We start from the raw sequence: 7800 nt of genomic DNA, 5'->3' as shown, positions 1-7800 counted from the left end.
AACAAAAGTCAATAAGTGTGTACCAATTTATTTTCCCCTTCACTTATTGATTACAAATACTGGATACAAATTTATTTTCTTGCTTGTACTGCATGCAGATAAACTGAAATGTTATATAGTTTCACCAGAGTTCTGACATATGCCATAGAACATTTCTGTAACCACTACTTCTTTTAAACTTCTCTCTAGAGCAGCCCTCAATAGATGTTGTTAGACATTTTGACAACATCTGTTGATATTTAAGGTGATAATTCTTTCCCTTTTCACCTAGAGAGTTGTAAAAATACATTAATGTCATGGAATGCTGCTCTACGATAGATCTCAGATTTCAAAATGTGAATCTGCTGCTTAGGGCCACCAAAATGCAGGGTGTCCACAGCCAAGTTTTGATTCAGCCCATTAAAGGGATAAGGGTCATTTGCAGAATCTGTATCCAGATTAGGTTGAGTTTTCAAACAGCCCAGAACAATAGGGCATTTACTTCTAACCTTGGGCCTGGGCACATTTCTGTTTTCTCAACAGACAGGAATAAGACACGCATTTTTTCACGTGCAAAACTTTAAAAAAAATGTAGAATGTCCTTTAAGCCATGCTGGCAGCTGAAAACAGGAGCAGCCTTTTATTTTTGTTTGTGCAAGTTTATGATGTTACCATTTCTCTTTCTGGAGTCTGACAGCTCTGCACCTGTCATAAGTGCACTGCCAGCAGCTGAAGCTTAGTGATGCTAGACCAGACTCCTGCCTGGTTCCTAATACTTAGAATGGAGCTAGGCTAGTACTGCGGGGACAAAAGTGGTGGGGGGGAGGAGTGGGAGGGGGAAGGACAAGAAGGGAGAGGGAAGAGGGTGGAAGTGGATATTCATTTAAGCACTTTCTTAAAATTTAAGAAGTCCTTTGTGAATTGGTCAGGAGCTGGCACAACTTAATAGCAACAAGCTGATTTGCATAGAAATTGACTCATGACTCCAACAGACGACAGCAGTTTACAAGGACAGATTTCTACTGCAAATGGGGTCCTGCACATAATTTGCTTTTGCTCACTAACAGAGGAAGAGAAAAAAAAAACTTTTTTAAACTCATGCAAATATTACCAGTAACAAAGATCTTTTTTTGACATACAAATTACTGGAAAAAATGGTACTCATCTAAACACATAAGGCGTTCACCATCGTGAGGGCTCTTTGAACTGGATTGAAAAGTTTTCAAAAGAGAGACCTTATCTTCAAGGTTGTTGTGTTGTACAAATAATAAATAATCTTTTAAAACCAGAAGGCAGAGGCCCAATCAAGGCATAAAAGAAGTAACCTTAATTTTCAACACGTTCTATTTTTTGTGTAACTGGAGATTTGAAAAAGCCTTTATGAATCAGCAAGTCTGCTCTGCATGAAAAAGGTTAATGATTATCATGCAGGTCTTTTTACATTTGTTATTCTTCAATTCTTAGCTGTCTACAGTATTATTGCTCTATGTACATATTGGCACATTTACAAATGGTTTCTATTTAATTTAAAGAATTATTTTCAAAGGCACACATGCCAGGTATCTAACTGCCATTGAAAGTCAGTGGTAATTTGAGGCCTTCCTACTGTTGTGCCCCTGAAGCTTTCCTCCTGAGTATTTTGTGGGTGACGGAGTTTATTTTGATCAGTGAAAAAAGGTTTATTTAAAGCGTAATTAGTCTTGAGCAATGCTGAAGGCCTTCACGTCCCACTGACATCAGTGGGAACAAAAGCAAATCTGTACCTCCCAAGACTGACCTTAATTTAACATCATCACATTAATTGTCTCTAATCTTATTTTGATCAGAATGAGACTGCACAGAGGAGTTGGTACAAGTAAGGCGCAACAGGCCAAATTTAGCGCTCACTGTCATAATGCTGGAATGGAGGCAAAGCAATTTGTGTTTCCTTTATTCACAGCTGATGTGGCCCTGGTGTAAGCTTGAGGAGTCCAAAAGCTGCCCTGACCTGCACCCCTACTATAAGAGATACTGTATTTTCTTGTGCATAACAGGAACCTTTCCCCAAAACCAGGTGGAGAAAATTGGGGTGTGTATGATATGTGAGGAAAAGGGATCCAGAAATTTGGCAAAGTGGGGGCACAGAGTGTTGACAGCATTAATTGCTATAGATCAGGTAGAATTCAAATGTTAAATGAAACAAACCCGTCTCACTTTCTGCTTCTAAGAGATCACTAAATAATGGGAGATACTGGAAGTAAAACAAACAAAGAAAATGATTGTAAAAATGAAGCAGTTAAGCTCTACCAGAGCTGAAACGGTTTAAAATATGGAAAACAACTAGAAAAGGTTTAACAAGTATTTTTATCTGTATCTACAAACAATAGACACTTGTAAAAAGGAAAGCAGACAGCCAGACAGTTGCTTCATTTCCAACACTAGCTGTTTCTGAAGTACTTAATGTTTCTAGTAGTAAAGTGAACTAAGGTAAAGAAGGCTAACTGTGAGAAGTACAAAAGTGGTGACCACTGGCCCCAGCATAAAAACGAGACATACAACAGAGATTTTCTAGACAGCACAACATGAAGGTGAGAAGACAGATGAGATTATGATTGCTCTAGGAGTAGGACTGAAAAGCCAGTTTTGCAGTTTTGGAGTCTACCATAAGAGACCCAATCAGTGATAGGATCTGCAACAACAAAGAAACTGGTTGAGATCCAAAATTAATTCCTGGAAAAGCAGTTAGAATGTGCAAACAAAAAACATCATCCAATCCAGATCAAGGTTTTTCAGAGGGTGGACAGTACAGAAAGTCCAGTATGCTTCAAGATAAGATACAGGAAGGCATGCAGAGCTGAAAGCCAGTCCACTAAAAACAATCTGCTTAAGAAGCAGCAGAATTTGGAAAGGGGAGTGGGGAACAAAACCACTGAGGAAGTGTTCTTGGAATTTTTCCAGGAGAGAAAGAGCTTTCAAAAGAGTACAGAGAAGAGGAGTTGAAAGAACCCAACTTTTCCATGATCCATGCCCATAATAAACTATCCCCTAAAGCAGGGGTGGGCAAAATACAGCCCGCCGGCTGGATTCAGCCCACCAAGCACTTCCCTCCAGCCCACGGAGCCCCTTCAAAACCCAGGTAATGGTAGCTGCCTCTCAAAGCCTCTAGCAGCACCAGCTGCCGGTTGCAGCACCTCAGGCTGTTTCCTTGAGTTCTGGTTGAGAGGCAACCAACCCAGACCTCAGCCTGACCGAGCCGGCCTCACCACGCCCCGGCTCAGGCCACATTTGCAACTTTGGAGGGGCGGGGGGGCTGGGCCAGAACCTGTGACACTGGCGAGGGGAAAGAGCGCCTGGGCCAGCTTCTGCTTTGGAAAGGGCCCTCCCCTGCAAGTAAGCCCAGGAAAGCGGCTGCTGGGCAGGCTTTCCCCATGTCGTGCCATGCCGCTCGGGCTATGCAGGGTCAGGCTGGGCCCGCACTGGGGAGGGGAAGCAGCAATTGGGCCGCAGCTTCAGCCCAGTCAGCACCAGGGAGGAGAGGTGGCGGCAGAGCCGTGTGCTGCTCAGGTCAGGATGAGCCCAGCCGGAGCAGCAGGGGCTCAGCTGTACTTCCCCCCTACCTGCGCCAGTCAGTCCTGAGCAGCACACAGCTCTGCTGTTGCTTATGCTGGCCGGTGCCAACCCAGCCGGGTCTGTCCCATTTGGAGCAGCATGCGGCTGAAGCCGGCTTCCCACATGCTGCTGGGGACAGGACGAGCCCAACCGGGTTGGCACTGGCCAGCAGAAGTGGCGGTGGAGCCGTGTGCCACTCAGGACTGACCAGTGCAGGTAGGGGGAAAGTGCAGCTGAGTCCCTGCCACTCCGGCTGAGCTCGTCCCGTCCTGAATGGCACACGGCTCTGCCACCGCTTCTGCTGGCCAGTGCAGACCTGGCCGGCTTCGTTCCATCCCCAGCAGCAAGTGGAAAGCCAGCTTTAGCTGCATGCCTCTTTTCCTGGCCAATGCTGGCCTGGCTGGGCCCCTCTCACCTGGAGCAGCATACGGCTGAAGCCAGCTTCCCACATGCTTCTGGGGACAGGATGAGCCCAGCGGCTCTGCACCAGCCAGCAGAAGCAGCGGTGGAGCCGTGTGCTGGTTGGGACTGACTGGTGCAGGCAGGGGAAAGTGCAGCTGAGCCCCTGCCGCTCCGGCCGGGTTCATCCCGTCTCAAGTGGCACACGGCTCCACTGCCGCTTCTGCTGGCCAGTATAGACCCGGCCAGGCTCCTCCTGTCCCCAGCAGAACGTGGGAAGCCAGCTTCAGCCGCACGCTGATCCGGATGGGACAGATCCACCCAGGTCAACACCAGCCAGAAAAAGCAGCATGCATCTTAAACTGGCTTCCCATGGTCTGCTGGGCATGAGAGAAGCCTGGTCAGGTCTGCACCAGCCAGTAGAAGTGGCGGCAGAGCCATGTGCCACTTGGGACAGGATGAGTCCGGCCGGAGAAGCAGGGGCTCAGCTACATTTTCTCTCTGCCTGCGCCTGTCAGTCTCGAGTGGCACACGGCTCCACCATCACTTCTGCTCGTCAGTGCTGACCTGGCTGGGCTCGTCCCATCCCCAGCAGCAAGTGGGAAGCCAGCTTCGGCTGCATGCCGCTTTTCCGGGCCAATGCCGACCTGGCTGGGCCCGTCCCATCCGGAGCAGCGTGTGGCTGAAGCTGGCTTCTCATGTGCTGCTGGGGACGCCCAGCTGGGTCGGCACTGGCCAGCAGAAGTGGCGGTGAAGTCTCCTGCCTTTTGGGACCAGCTGGTGCAGGTAGGGGGAAAGTGCAGCAGCACGTGGGGAAGCCACCGCTTGATAGGGGATGGGATGGGCTGGCCAGGCCGTGCCAGGGAGGGAAAGCTGTGGCTGAGTTGCCTGTGGCTCAGGACAGGAGGGGTCCCACAGCAGTGGAGGATGCTGTGCTGGTGAGGGGACCTGGGCCTGGGCTGGCTTCTGCTGTGTCACTGGGAGAGCGGGGGGGGTGGGCTGGGATGAGTCAGGACCAGGTCATGCTGGCACCAGTGATGGGTGGGGGGTTGGCCAGGTTTTGATGCCTGGGGCCTGATGGGGTGGGCTGGGTCCTTGCTTGTAGGTTCCAAGGCCACTTCTCCAAAAGGGGTACTTCCAGGGGCAAGGGGAGGGACTTCCAGTGGCAAAGGTCAGGGATAAGGGGGCAGGACTTCCAGTCCCAAGAGGGTGATCAGGGGGTGGCGCAACTGAAGGGGCGGGGCTACCCATGCGGCTCTCGACAGTTCACCAAAACTCATCAAGCAGCCCTCCACCCAAAATAATTGCCCGCCCCTGCCCTAAAGGCAGAGGCTAAAGGAGGATAGGTTCCTGATACACTTCTTCCTCTGGAAATCAAAGGGAAAGCAGAAGAACAGAAGAACTCATGTAGTGGGTACATTTGCCTAGCTATTGTAAGAAAACAAAAGGATAAAACACTGCTTATGCATGGACCCAAAAGAACCAACTAAATGTGTGGAAGGAGAACATTTTGTACTACTTAGAAAAAGAGGAGACATTTTTTGCAAGATGGCTCTGTTAGCTACAAATGTCCAACTCGGGATCCTTAAAATTCTAGTTTATTAGGCGGATTGAAACACTGTAATCATAAACCTTGGGGCTGGTCCACACACACACATGCACACACATACACACACACACAGTAGCAGGCTACAGAGTCAGGTATACCTATCCTACAAGCGCTGGAGTCTGTCGTTGAGGCTTCTTTCAGTGTGGTGTTATCTTTCAGAAGGGGGTCGCCGGCTGGTCCTTCTGGCTGGACAGGTCTGGTCGAGTTGGAGATCAAGAGGGTGCCACTGATGGTCACTTTTCACTGCCTTTTATCTGTCTCTGGCAGACTTTGGTGACTCCCCAGTTTTCTGGTTTGCCCAATCCAGGGGTCATTGACCCTCGTGGGACTTCCCCCCCCTCGGTGGCTACTGGACAGCATCTGTCAGCCCCAGGGGTCGTCCGCATGTACGTGCAGGTTTGGGAGTCCGTTGATGAATTTAGGATAGGGCTCTGGGAGTGGTCGATCTGGAGATATTCAGCCCAAAAGTTGGTCTCTGGTGTTGACTAAGTCAGGCCAGGGCTTCTAGCCCTTGATCAGTGAGGTATAGAGATTTCCCGGTTGTTACACTGTCTTCTATTGAGTTCAGCTTCCAGGTGATAATTGCTGCCTGCTTCCATGTTACACATTCAATCACTGATTCACTCATTCTTTCAGAGGCCAGCCTGATACAGGGAAGAGCAGTTTGATTCCTGCCTTTGTTAACAATGTTACAATGTATAACTTACTAAAACACATTTAGTTGAAAGTTGAAAGGTGAGGAGTATAAAATATAAGCTACAAATGCCATGGCACACAAATAGATAAAAATACCAAACTACAAGGGGAGATACAAAATGCACACATACAAATTTTAAAATACAATTCCTTATCTTAAAGTGAAAGAGAGAGGAAGGAAGAAAAGGTAGAAAAAGAGAAACATATCCAAAGAGGGGAGAGCAAATGCAGGCAAGAGGAAAAGGGGGCTTTCTGCTACATTAGAGGAAAAGGGGGCTTTCTGCTACAGCTCCAGTCAAATATTTTCTAAGCTTGATCCATCAGCAGGGATCTGGCAAGTGCCCTTAGAAAATAGAGCATGTGTTTGTATACATTCAGCACCCCTCTTAGGGGACACAGTCCCCTTACTCTGCCATTCGGGTTGCGTTTGGCTCCTAAAGCACTTTAAAGGAAATTACAACACAACTTACTACAGAACTGTAAACAAACAAGCCAAAAAGAAAATCTCACATAACAGAAACAACATATCTGAAAGAAAAATAACCTGACAAAGTATAAGTATAAATCAGAGCACAACCACCACCTATATGCCATCCCCAGCAGACAAGGAAAGGATACAGAGATTTCCTCTGAACAGCTCACTACACAGAGACAATTCTGACGATTCTAGTTTTCTAAATGAGCAACCCGAGAGCTCTCCTGTGCAAAGACACCATGGGGACATGGGATGTAAATACTAAAAAGTTAGAGGTGCCCAATCCTGAGGTAATATGATAATAATCACAAAACTAAATTGTCCACAGATACCACCGAAGAGCATATTAACAATTCCCTCTTACAATAATATGCCTAAAAGGTAGACCAGTGGCTCATGCAACAAAAGTGCTAGGAAAAACAGCATCAATGAGCTCAAACTGAAGAAACAATTCTGACTTTTAGTCATGCTTAAAAAAAAAAAAGTTTAAATATCATGCCATCATTTACAGGACATCAGTGTTAGTAAGTGACCATAAATTGCTTATTGCCATGGCCAAAAGGGACTTGGCAAACATCTCTGTAAATAAAAAGATTATTTTTTAGCTTAAAATATGTGACTTACATAGTGACTACAAACCTGGGAGAAGTTTGGTAGTTTCAGATGCACTTGATAGCATTTGACACAAGCGCAAGAAAGCAAAGGCCAGAATTAGCTATTGTACATCAGTTGGGGCGGGGGGCTTTTCTGATCCCAGGGGAAATTTAGACAGTAATTACCAGAGTTACTTCTTAGGATGAGACCCTGAAATTAGGGTTTACCTGGATTGCACATTCCTAGCTTCTATTATCAAACTGAAAGGAGTGTTCATTACCAGGTAGATTTTGTGAAAAAGGCAACAGGATATATAATCCTAAAATGGTACAGAAAAATGTTAGAAAAGAACTGAAAAATCTTAGAAGAGAGCCCAAGACATTTTATATAGGCCTCAAATGAAAAACGCATTGAGAAAATCATTAAGGGTTGCTACATATGCCAAAAATAGGAACCAAAT

This window comes from Alligator mississippiensis, chromosome 11 (assembly GCF_030867095.1).
Source record: "Alligator mississippiensis isolate rAllMis1 chromosome 11, rAllMis1, whole genome shotgun sequence".
NCBI lineage: Eukaryota > Metazoa > Chordata > Crocodylia > Alligatoridae > Alligator > Alligator mississippiensis.
The sequence above is the reverse complement of the archived record's forward strand: the minus strand, read 5'-3'. Positions refer to the sequence as shown.